The 12,628-nt window shown below is 39.8% G+C and overlaps 1 protein-coding gene across 2 annotated transcripts in view; it reads right to left on the bottom strand.

Moving 5' to 3' along the window:
• Nucleotides 1–12,379, bottom strand: part of ZNF385B (zinc finger protein 385B) — a 162,284-nt gene extending 149,905 nt beyond the window's left edge. Inside the window, exon 1 of one of the 2 annotated variants that reach the window (XM_064660707.1) lies at nucleotides 12,275–12,379. The gene's annotated coding sequence lies outside the window, so the exon portion shown is untranslated. Of the gene's footprint in view, nucleotides 1–11,736; nucleotides 12,017–12,274 lie in introns of those variants that run through there. The other variant, XM_064660706.1, reaches the window with a different exon arrangement.
• Between the last annotated feature and the right edge of the window lie 249 nt (nucleotides 12,380–12,628).

The raw sequence follows: 12,628 nt of genomic DNA, 5'->3' as shown, positions 1-12,628 counted from the left end.
CAGGCAACGGTCTTCACTTACAAACTCAGTAGTTCATGTGTAATCTAAAAAGATACCACACAGTTCTTTGCAGATTCATAGCAGTAAGTCCAAACTTCACAAGGCGGGGGGCTGGGTGTGTGAAGATGGATCTACAAACTACAAATCTCTAAGGGCAAACCACAACCCTCAGATGAGAGCCAGGAAAGACTCTAGCCTTTGTGGCTCCATAGAGACATGACCACAGACTAAATAAGGAATGGCCACTTCCTGGAATATGTAGGAAAATGGCTGTAGATCACAACAGATTCAGAAATAAGTGTGTGTGTTTCTGTCCCACACAGGTGCCAGAAACATACCTGTAATGTTACTGCACTTTTGGCAGAAGGTGGTAATTCTTTAAGCTATGCAGCTGTACAGTAAAATAAAAAGGGTCTCATTCCAGTCCTTGTATTTCAGATGACTCCCCACAGTAATTCCTGAAAGCTGCTGCCCCAAATAGAAATCAAATTATTTCTGGAGATCCAAACAAGGCTGAAGTCAGCTCATTTCTCTGATATTCCTGATTTTTTTCCCTTTTCCATTCCAGAAGACATGCTTAGACCACTTAAACTATTAAGAATCCAGAATTAATTAATTTGACTTTACAGTATTGTAATTAAATATATCAGAACCACCATATCAAAGATGCTGTAATGACAAATATCCTGAAACTAACAGAAACATAACTAGAGAAACTTCAAGTGTAAGAGTAAGACAGCAAAAAATTACCTCTTCTTCAAAAAACTTACATAAACAGTCAAAGTAGCCATTTGGAAAAAACCTCCCCAAAACCCCTTAACTAAGAAAAACAGTTGGGTAAGGATTTTACAGCCTGTAACTGAAATTAAATCATGCTGTAACACTATTTCTCTAGTATCAAGAAAAGGTTAGATTCCAAATATGTCAAACAGCTGCATTAAACTAAGTTTGAGCAAGAAAGATTACATCTGCATTTCTTTTCTTACCTGCTATTTTTATGCTTTATGAAAGAGCCACATTCCCTCCTCACTCCAATGAATTGTGTATGTGACAAGGAAGCAAACAACCACAAGTCACAGCAACATGGACTTTTACATCCTTGCCATAATAAATGAGAAGATGCTTACGGCTGCTTCTCCTCCAGCACACCATTTACCAAGCTACAGGAAACCATTACACAACTAGAGGTGTGAGCCCACTCTGGCTTTCCGCTTCATTAAGTTATATATCACTTTTACGTAGGAGTCATGGAGCTATAAATCACGTGAGACAGAATGAGAGCTAATTAAAGAGTCAGGTAAGCGTAAAATTTTGCATTGTTGCATATCAGACAACTCTAAAATTGGCCATATTTTGTATAATATATTGTAAAATATTAAAAGACATTTCAAGTAGATAGGTATTTTCTCTAAGAGTTGAGCATCACTATCTGAAAAATATCAATATTTAATTTCCTGGCAGGGAAGCACCATGAAACCCTGACTCACCCTTTCTTTCTTTTTAATAAGAGACCATTCTGCCTTGCACACATGTGCTGCAGTGCAGTCTCATATACAGTCTTTGAACTTAGTCAATTGTTTTCTAATTAGAACAAACTCCTGTGCTTCTGAAGACAGACATTCACGACCCAAGAAATCTCTATATGCTCTACAAATGTACCTAGATTTAGCAGTTAAACTTAAGTGCTAAACTTCAGGCTATTTACAGAATTTCTTTGTCAATAAGATAATCCTCACTTGAGAAAAAACAATCTTTTTACTTATACTAGATTTCTCAGTCAATGCAATTATGTCTTAAAAAAGATCTTCATTGAAGGGTTAGAGGTAAATTTGATGCAGACATGTTAACTGAAATTTATATATATATATCTCACAACCCAAGAAGGCTTTTAAGTATGCATAATATTACTGTGATACTGAGAGTATACATAAGTAGGTGAGAAACTTTTTATACCAAGGCCCTATAAAAATAACACAAGGATGATCCTCTAAGTCCAAGAACTTTTTCTCTAAAGGATTTTTAGTTATGGATACATGTAAAATTTTTATTCCTTCTTCAACTTCTTCTAAGTGATCTAATAATTGGAGCTACTGAAGCAATTCATCAAACACAAGAAAATGAATCTCAAAGTAATTACTACCTATATTTATTTTCTCAAAATATACACAGGCATCAGTCTCAACGTGTAACTGCAAGAAATAGTCAAGTGCTTATATGATAGTCTTATACTCCATTTTCCTAACTGTGGTTTCCCACTAAATATCTTAAAACAAGGAAGAACAAATATTTTTCCACTCTAAATGAATACATAACTTTGACAATTAATATTTTTAAAGGGCATTCTTTTTTTCTACTGAAGAAAAAAAAGAAGGGTATGTGAAATTTTTAAAAATACACTTTTATTTCAGGCTTCACTGACCGGAAAAGGGGCTCAAAATAATTTTTATTAAAAATGGGGCAGCATCCATATTTTACTGAGGTATTTCAAGAAACCCAGTGAGTTGCTGGCCACTCTTGCAATTTGTTGAGCTAGGCTGTAATCAGGAAGGGGGACATGGATAAAATACACAACTAGGTCAGATACTAAGCTCACCAAGCCAACACAGGGGTCAAGAAATTAGAATAGCCAAGAAATACAGCTGCTGAAGGAAAGGCCAAAGACCAAGACATTAAATCTGCCTGAGGGGACAACAAAGAGGAAGGTGTAGAGGATGTTTAGAAGCAGCAAGGACCAGGCAGGGCTGTCTGCAGTCAGCCTACAAAAGCCACAGCTCATTACTCCCCTGCAACTTGAAAAATTCAAAGCAATCTTGAGGAAGTTTGAAATCTTCATGCTATCCTACTAATTCCAAGAAGCATTTGGCAGTACTCTGATAAGTGAATTAAGTTCTGCCTATGGCTTTATGGAAAAACATGAAATACAAATCCTAGTAACAAGCATTTTAGAGAGATTCTGACAGTTCTTAAAAAAACCAGCAATGCTCACTTTTGGAAACTAGTCCATTCGGAAATGCAAGCTGAAATGATCCCTTTAAACAACATAAAATACTTCTGTAGCCCAAATCCAGCTACTTCAACCTTATAAGAAATTTTAAAATAAACCAGCTTTTTGCAACAAATTGACATAAAAGGAATTTGAGAGTTCTCATAAGATGGAAGAAGCCACACAACAATAAATGACAGGAACAGATTCAAGAATATATGTATTTAGTAAAAAAATACACAATCAGAAACAGTCAAAACTTTGATGCAGTGTCACACTGTGATTCACAAAATGTGAATCTCCAGCTCTTTAAAAACAAGAGCTGCTCCATCATGTTAATATTACAAGAACGTTTTTACGGTAGTAGCGTACAACGGCAAATCTGCCAAGCCCCCCATGCTCAGTATGAAATGTGATGTTGACTCCTGACTCTCCATGACAGTTCCCACAGTCATCACAACCACATGGTAAAACAACCTCCGATCAGCTGCATACAGCATGAGGAAGGAAGTGGTCGTGGTGCTGCATGTGGAGATTACAAACCCCACATGTTCCTGTCAGCCACAGACTCCTTCAGTCCTTCCGTGTCATGGCATCTGGGGTTTAACGCCAGCACGTACTTCCTTTCTTTTTTCTAAACATTCACCAAATCAGGTTAGTATAAATCTTTTCCTTTCAACAAGAAGGAAGTTTTCCTATCCTTGCTCAAGATCTAGATGTCCGCTGTACAAATGGAGAAAAAAAATTCACATCCTGTCTTACAAAACTATGATACAGAAACTTGATTAACATTCTAATTTACAGTTAAGAAAAAAGCTGAAAAGCTTCTGAGAACTACAAATAACACTTAAGAGAGGTCCTTTAAGGGCATGATTTTTCCAGATCTTTTACACTGCAACAACAAGCCACCACCAAGTTCTATGCAGAAATATTGGCTGATGCAAAATCACTCAGTTAAAAACAAGCGTTACACCATTCCTGGTTTGTCTACCTCTCATTACCCTATCCTATTTGAGTTACATGATACATTGTAATTATGAGGGGACAACTGAGACTCAACAAATTTACAGAGTTAATATAAGGCATTGCAACATAGCTGACAATATAGCCAAACTAGGAAATTGACAACATAATCGGATTCTGACATTAGTTCTGTCAGCATTTGTTATTACTGATCAGCAATGCACATTTCTCTGATACTTGCTGAAGTTTGTAAAGTTCCATTGTCTGGTTTCTCAAGCTATTTTTGTAACATTCACGAGTTGGTGAGACTAACCCATATGCTGAGGAGAGACAAAGAATTTCCTTGAAATGTTTTCTCAAACCTGTTTGAAAGAGAAAGAAAATGCAGTGTAGGTGGGTCTTGTCTAGTCTTTCAGGTATTTCACTTGTTCCAGAGCATCTGTAACCTGCCTGCAGTAAAGAAGGGGTCCCTGAGTATAGTGGATTTAGTCTTATTCAAATCTTGATCAGTAAAAATCATAGAAACGCAGCATCGTTTAGGTTGGAAAAGACCTTCAAGATCATCAAGTCCAACCTTTGACCACACGCCACCTTGTCAACTAAACCATAGCACTAAGTGCCATGTCCAGTTGTTTCTTGAACACCTCCAGGGATGCTTACTCCATCACTTCCCCAGGCAGCCCATTCCAATGCTTAACCAACCTTTCAGTGAAGAAATTCTCCCTGATGTCTAATCTGAACCTCCTCTGCCATAGCTTAAGGTCAATTCCTCTTGTCCTGGCAGTAGCTGTCTGGGAGAAAAGGACCAGCCCCACCTCCCTTCACATAGTTGTAGAGAGCAATAAGGTCACCCCTGAGCCTCCTTTGCTCCAGGCTAAACAACCCCAGCTTCCTCCAGTGCTCCTCATAGGACTTACTCTCTGAAGCTTCAAGACTGTCATATACTTCTAAAAAAGAGTAATTTCCATCTTCAAAATTTATGGTATATATTTACAAACAATATATATTCATTTTCAGCAGTTTAAGTCTATATAGAATAAGGCAATAGGACCAAATATCCCAACCCATATGTTACAGTACTTAATAATTTTCATATTACTTATGGGACTTAGGAGTGTCATAACCCCATTGTGGCTGTCAAACTTGACAATAAGATTCTGCTGCTTCTGATGTCACCTGTCTAAAAGAATGTGCTGAAGTTCTTCAAAGTGGGATCTGACAATACCTGAGCAAGTACCAGTGAAACACAAAGCACATCAAGCCTCTAACACTATGCCACACAGTAGCATGAAATCTATTTCTTTAGTCACTCCATAAGCTCAAGAAGGTAGGCTCTAGTTTTAACCATTTGAAAAGCACTCACTGATGAAAAATTCAAGATTTACCATGATTCCTTAGGGCAGAACAGCTTGCTTTTTTACAAAACCCAAGTAATAGGCTCTCTAAATTACAAGATCGTATTTTCCCTCTCCTCACAGAGGAGAGTAGTCAAGACAAAAAACGTAAGTCATAAGAACAGCTATCTCCCGAAAAAAAACCCCTGTGTCCTATGCTGTAGAAGTTGGAAGAAAAGCAGGAGACTGCAAGAGAAAAAGACTCTCTCAAGGTTAGGGCATTTAAATGCTGCAGTGCACAATCTATCCACAACCTGGGCTCTACCACAGAGCTGCAAGTAATGCTGGGCAAATTGCTTAAATCAATCCTTCCACAATCACTAATTGCATACACCTTTCCTGGAAGCCTAACTCGGTAACTGCAAACTCTAGTTGATAGAAGCACTGAATGCTCATGCTGCCATTCAAGACAACAGAAGCTCAGCTGTGAGAATGCACTGCATCATTCAAAGTGTTGACATACCAGTCCCCACTACTCAAACTGAGCATCTGACATTGCTGAAGACCCATCTCTGCACTGAAGTTTCCCCTACATTTATTCATGTCATGAAAGTGTTGCAAAGATTATTTTTTTTACTGTTGTTGAAGCATACACTACCTATCCTGCGCACAAAGCCTGATGAGAGTCTTACAAGAAAAAGCAAAACAAAACAAAAATTACTCTTAATTATACACACCAACGAGTTCAGCTATGGTTGTAAAGGCAACACTTTCTGGCATTTCATAATTTTCAAATTCCTAACTTTGCAACTTTTAATGCTGTTTGAGGTCTATAATATGGGTATTCTTGTTTCTCTGATTAACAAGGAACCCAGATGAGCATCAAACACGGTACTGACTATGCACAGGTCCCACAATCTACCAAATATGCATGTCTGGCATAGAGTGCACCTGCATTGCAGATAACAGACCGCACAAGTAGACAAAGGCAGAATCTTTTTCCATAAGCTTTGATGCAGACTTATAAGGGGTTTTCTTAATTGTAACATGTATTAAATAATCTCATTTTAAAAGAAAATTGCAGTGCACCTAGGCACTTATGTGCATTCACAACTTAAAGGCAAAGACTTACCATCCTAATATTATCAGGTGGCCAAAGGAAGAAAGACTATGTAATTTTATGGGTTTTTTTGTCATATGCAGTCATGCAAAGAAAGAGACTAGCTACTCCTCTGCTAGCTTTTATTAGCATTTTTATTATAAAATCCTATTAGGATGTTCCTATATCTTCTTTGAAAATCTTGCTGCACAGGGCAGAGTAAAAGCTTTTAGAGTGTTTACTTAATATCTTACACAAACTCATCTTCTCTGGAATACACCTTGATAATGAGTCTCTGCTCATTTTTTTTTTCTGGCTTAGGAAAACAAGGTTCTTTTTAAAGCTCGAAATTATGAGAGATACAAATAAACACTGTAAGGTATAAACTAAATGACATGCAAATCACATGAAACTTTTTTCCCCCCTCCCACTTTAATGCATACTATACTAACAGCGCCTGTCACATCACTGATCCTTAAACTAATTAATCTTTGAAATTATATCAAATTATAATAGGACTAAGGTGACCTGACAGTCTACTCTATTTAGATGGGATGTACTGAGAAGTGTCAAATTAAAACAAAACAGGCTGTGTTATTAAACAGAACCTCCTACCATATGTTTAACTTTCTGGTACCTGCACAAGTATTTATAGAGAGAACAACAGGGCCTACAGCCATAATCATTTATGCTATAAACTCATTAGATCTTACAAGTTCAGTAACACTGAGAAGTGTTAAAGATTCAGCAGGGGACATCCTCTGCTGGGAATCAGCACTACACCAGCCACCATGAAATAACTTGATTAGGAACCACTCAGTATGAGACTGCACTGGTTGTAGAATGGCAGCATATTGGCTGCTGTGATGCACCAAAAGCCTCATAAAACTTAAAAATACCATGGCACAGAAAAAAACCAACCAAACAAAACACACACACATACACACACACAAAAAAGAAAACAAACAAACAAACAAAAAACCCCAAAAAAATCCCAAAAAAACCAAACAAAAAACCCCAAAACAAACAAACCAAACAAACAAAAAAAAAGTTCTTTTTGAAGTCACAATATAATTCAAGTTTCACCTCAAGTTAATTTTACTTTGCTCTCCTGACATCAACACTATCATTTCAGTTACTGTTCTTCAGTGCCTGTAGTAAGTAGTTACATAGTCTTCCTCTATACACAAGACCTACCTCACTCTTAAGGATCACCTTCCCTGCCATGCAAGGGCAAGTAATGGATACTATAACAGAGCACACTGGCTTTAAGTTCTGTGGTTTGTTTTCAAGTGGAGACTTTGTGAGACATCTCTCGGAGTGAATCAGTGTGCTCTAGGAGACAAGATTACCCTACCTCACACGCAGAATGACTGACTTAGCTGCAGGTGTGCACCAAGTTCACCATACTTTCAGCACTGGCATGACTGCACTGAACAGTTTGCCAGTAGAAAGCCAAGAGTAATGAAATGCTGTCCAGTTTATTTCAAAATCATAGCACTTTACCAATACCACAACCCATCATCCTGTCACACAGCAAAATCACCAGGGAAAAGCCTGGAAAACTATGAATCAAGATAGTTATGCAGAGCCTGCATTCTGCTGCAGAAGAAAATGCTTTTCACCTGTTTGTAAACTGAAACCTATTTAATGCTATCTCTGTGTTCAAGGCAAACCTACAACATTTTAAAACCTGTGAAACTTAAACAGAAGGCTATGTAATCAAAACGACTTTAGGTATATAAAGTGAGGAAAGAAGGACTTCAGCTGTCTAAAGCTTCTGCTTGTACTCATGTTTAGCTACTGCCCTCTTAAATTCCTTACTCTAAATGTTTGATAACAAAAAAAAAGTTGTTGTCAATAAACAAAATTTTATTGAATAATTTCACTGAGGAAGGAAGCATTAACAGTGTTTTCCTAACAGCCTAACTTGCTCATATTCAAATAATCCTCAGTAGTGTAAACCGCACAGTTCTAACATGCCTAGATGTGTATTTGCACCATCTGTCATTAAAAGATCTGTCTGGCAGTTCAGCAGGAGCAAATTGTTAAGGTACCAATACTGATAAGCAAAGGACTGGGACTGCACTGATATAGTTAGATTGGTTTACAAGGCTTCTATTTTTACAAGCCTTGGAAGATCAGGTTGTCTAATGAATTTTTAACATGTCAGTTAATATGTTTATAGAAAGCAATGTCAACTTTAGCAAATATATAAGAAAAATCACAGTTGCACGCAAAATGTACAGCATGTTAAGACTAAGCTTCACATTTAAGAAATTCAAAAGAATTATTGCAAATGATCTGAGAAAAACAATCACTTAGAAAGGAAATAACAAAAATGTGAAAGTTCATGGGCATGATCCATCACTCTTCAAAATATTAGCTCAACTTCATGAAATGTGATGTATTACAGAACATCAAAAAAAAAGGCTTTATTCATGGCAGAGTAAGACCCTCACCTCCTATCACTAAAAGACACATTATACCAAACCAAATTATCAAATATTTTGTTATTTTTACCAACACAATATTGATGCCATAAATTAAGCAATGCTTACTTAATAGATTCTAATGAATGTTACTGTATTAGAGTACTAGCTACTGTTTTGCAGCACTTTCTCCAACAATACAGAATGATGTCAAATGACTGCATGGTGCAGATACGATTTTTGTCATAATTACCCTGCTCACTCTGTGCATTACATAAAATCAGAAAACATACTAATTTTGTGGAAAAAAAAAAATTAACAAATCCTTAGGACACAAATTTTCAAAATGTCTTAAATGTTTTGTTTTAAAAACACTGGCCTTTGTTCAATAATGAAAACCATAAACTTCCTATTGTAAGATTATGCATGCTTTGTGAAACTGCAGTAAAAAGAGAAATTTTACCTTTGAAAAGAACCTGTACATTTTGCACTTGTGGGCAAAATGACAATAGAAAATAGCCCTTCAACCAACATTTGAGCTGCATCTGTAGTTAGGCAAGCAAGCATGTGGTGAAAATCTAGGAACCTACGCAGCTAGAGGGTTATTACAGTCACACAGGAGAGTGAAGCTCCTGTAATTCCTTCAACTCTCTGTGCATTCATCAGCCTGAGGATAAAAGATGTCAAGTGCATTCTACGGATTTGGGTAAATTTCCCCTTTGTTAGCTGGAATATTATGGCATTTAACATCTGCCTCTACATTCCCTGCATCAGAGGTGATTCAGGATCACATAAGATACAATATTCACACTTGTATCTTAATGGGTGACATATATTAAGTACCACAATTTTCGAATGTAAGACAAAAGTTACAGAAACAAAATATTTACCTAAGTTGTCATTCAAGGAATTCCAAAGGGTTTAAAGCATAACACAAAGTGATAGCAGAATTTCAGAAAGCAAGCTATTCAGACTGCAAAGTCATCTTTTCTTCCCATTAACTACAGATGACCTAAGCTTTGCAGAGTATTTCAGTACACTAGAGAGAACCTTGCACTCCACTTCCATACTCAGTTACATCCCAACACAGCCTGATGAATGCTTCAAGATTGGAGACTACCACAGCTGTACCATATGCTTATTTTGAAAGCAATGTGGATGTCCCATTTCATAAATTCTCAAACTCTTAAGAGCAAATATTCTCAAACCACAATCCCTTGTGGTAACCTGAAGAGAAAAAACTGCAACAACTGTAAAGCATCTGTTACGTTTTATGCAGTAATCCTCATTGCTGTTCAAAATCTTAGGACTTCCAGAGCTAATTAACTAACAAGCCTACACTCCCCCAAAAGATTATCTTCCACAAGGCTTTTTCCTGCTTTTATACTGCCTTATCCCTGAGCAACTGTACTCAAGTAGGAAGATACTGTCTCAATTAAAACTTAACTGAGAAATCCAAACAATTAAAAAAAAAACCAAAAAACATGCAGACAGTGAAAAACAGTTGGTTAAGAGAAATTGGTGCTGATGTATGTTGATCTATTGTGAGAATGTGTGCAGTGCAGAGGGAGCACAGAGGGATGGACAGCTCCCGCTAGTGCAGGAAGAGGCAAAAACAACACAGGATCTTGACACCTGCTAGTTTTTGTTAAAACTGCTAAATTTAACCAAGCATCCATTACATAATTAATTGGGGGGAAAAATATACAAGAACTTGGTAACTTAGTGAAAATATCATGTTAGAGGATTGTTTCCTTTCTAATTTCTTACTTCCTTATGGATTACTAAACCAAACAATTGAAAGAAACATTAGTAATGTGATCAATTTCACAACACCCAGCTTATTTCTGCTTTCAAGGTTCCCACAGGCCTGTCAATTCCCATTCACTGCAAAAGGTGTGAGGTACAGAAAACCCATCTGGCAAGACAGAACACCAGAAAAAAGTTTGCAACTACGGAGGAACGCCTTAGAAACAAAGGAGAAGGAAAACCTCATCCCTCTAAGCCGTCTACTGATCTGGTCAGTTGAAAGGAGCAGCCAAATTACTTCTTTGTGAAAGGAGAAGCGGCATAACCCATTCGAACCAATCTAGTGTCAGCTCTGGACTACGCAAAGAGACGCCTTTTTCCCCTTTTCAGAACTGCAATAACAGGGCAGGGGGTGGCTGCATCCACGGCCGAGCACAATGCTGCCATGAGAGGCAGAAGCTTCAAAAAGCATGTTCTCCCTCCATCCACCAGCCTGAGCATCTCACCGGTATCCTGCCACTGCCTCTTGTTCTGGACCCGCAGCAGCAGTGCTTTGTCTACATCTACTTGCAATCACACAGATGTCTCCCCAGTGACTTCAGGTTTTTACACTACTGTTTCACATTACATTTAATTCAGATAAAAAACCATACAGGTTCTTGACAGCAACAGAGGACTTGTTTTGCACCTCATTTTTATACTTTGACAAAGACATCACTAAAACAGCAGCAGAGAGTATGGGAAATAAAATTATCATCTCCCTCCTCTTATAAGTAGTAGTTAGCTGCAGTTAAATGTTTGTTTTGGAGATTTATTTAAACTTCTGAGCGCTCACAGTGCCACGCTTCTCTAACTTTTCCATTTACAGACTTTTTGACTCAAACATAACAATAAAGACCTAGTGCCAAGCCCACAAGATTTAAAACCCATGAAGAGAGTTCCAAAGTTTATTCAGGAGTCAAAAATAAGAAAAATAAACACAAGCCTTCACACAAGCATGAATATTCTAACAATTCCTCTGAAACAAGGAAATTTCGTGCCTATAGCCACAGAAAACCCAATCTTGGACCTACCTCTCCTTCACGTTTTGAAACAATGTCACCAGGACGCAAACTTTAACATTTTAAGCACGTCATCACCGTCAACGGGCTTGCGATGCCAAGCACTTACACTCACCATGGGTAATTAGCTCATCAAGGATAACTCCTCCATGTAGGTTAATTCCTCCTTTGCTGAAGAAATTTAACTTTGCCGAAGTCCTACGGATTTGTAACACAACAAAGCCGAGCTATGCTCATGCAACTATTTTTCTTAGAAGTCCCTCGGTATGCCAGGAAAGCAGCGCTCCGTCCAGCCTCGGAGCCCGGGAGAAGCAGCCCCGCACCTTTCCCACGTAACACAAATCGTTACGCAAATCCCCCGCGCTGTCGAAGCCCCTGACCTATTTAGAGACGCGCTTTATCCCTTCTGGAAACAGACGAGGCTGCGGAGACGCCGACAAACCCCACCCACCCATCCCGCCCGGGCGGGCGGGCGCGGCGGGGACCCCGCTACCTGCGGCTCCGACACGGCAAAGTTCGCCCGGCGGCGGGCGTGGAGCGGGCGAGCTGGACCGGGGGCTCCGGCTCTGGCAGCCCGGGCATTCCCGGTGCCGTGACATTGAGCAAGGTCCCCGCCGGCACCTGCCGAGCCGCGGGGCGCCGCCCGCCCTTACCTCGGCTGCCTCCCGGACAGGAGGAAAGAGGGACGCAGCGCGGCACCGGCTGGCGAGCGCCGCAGCCCCGCTCCGGCCGGACCGAGGCGGCCGCGTCTCAGCTCCGCCGCCGCCGTCCCGGCCCCTCTCTCCGTCCGTCCGTCCGTCCGTCCGTCCGTCCTTGCCCGCGCCCCCGCCCCGCCCGGCACAGGTGGGGCGCGCGCGGGCCGGGGTCGCCCGCGCGGGCGGAGCCTGCGCGCTCGCGCGTGGGGCGGGGCGGGGCCGGCGGGCCCGTGCGGGTGTCCCCGGCTGAGGGGACGCGCCCCGGGAGCGGGGGGAGAGCGGCTGCTGGAGGGAGCCTGTGCCAGCGGAGCG

The sequence above is a fragment of the Pseudopipra pipra genome, chromosome 7 (assembly GCF_036250125.1).
Source record: "Pseudopipra pipra isolate bDixPip1 chromosome 7, bDixPip1.hap1, whole genome shotgun sequence".
Taxonomy (NCBI): domain Eukaryota; kingdom Metazoa; phylum Chordata; class Aves; order Passeriformes; family Pipridae; genus Pseudopipra; species Pseudopipra pipra.
Note: the sequence above shows the minus strand (reverse complement) of the source record. Positions and strands in the feature narration are given on the sequence as shown.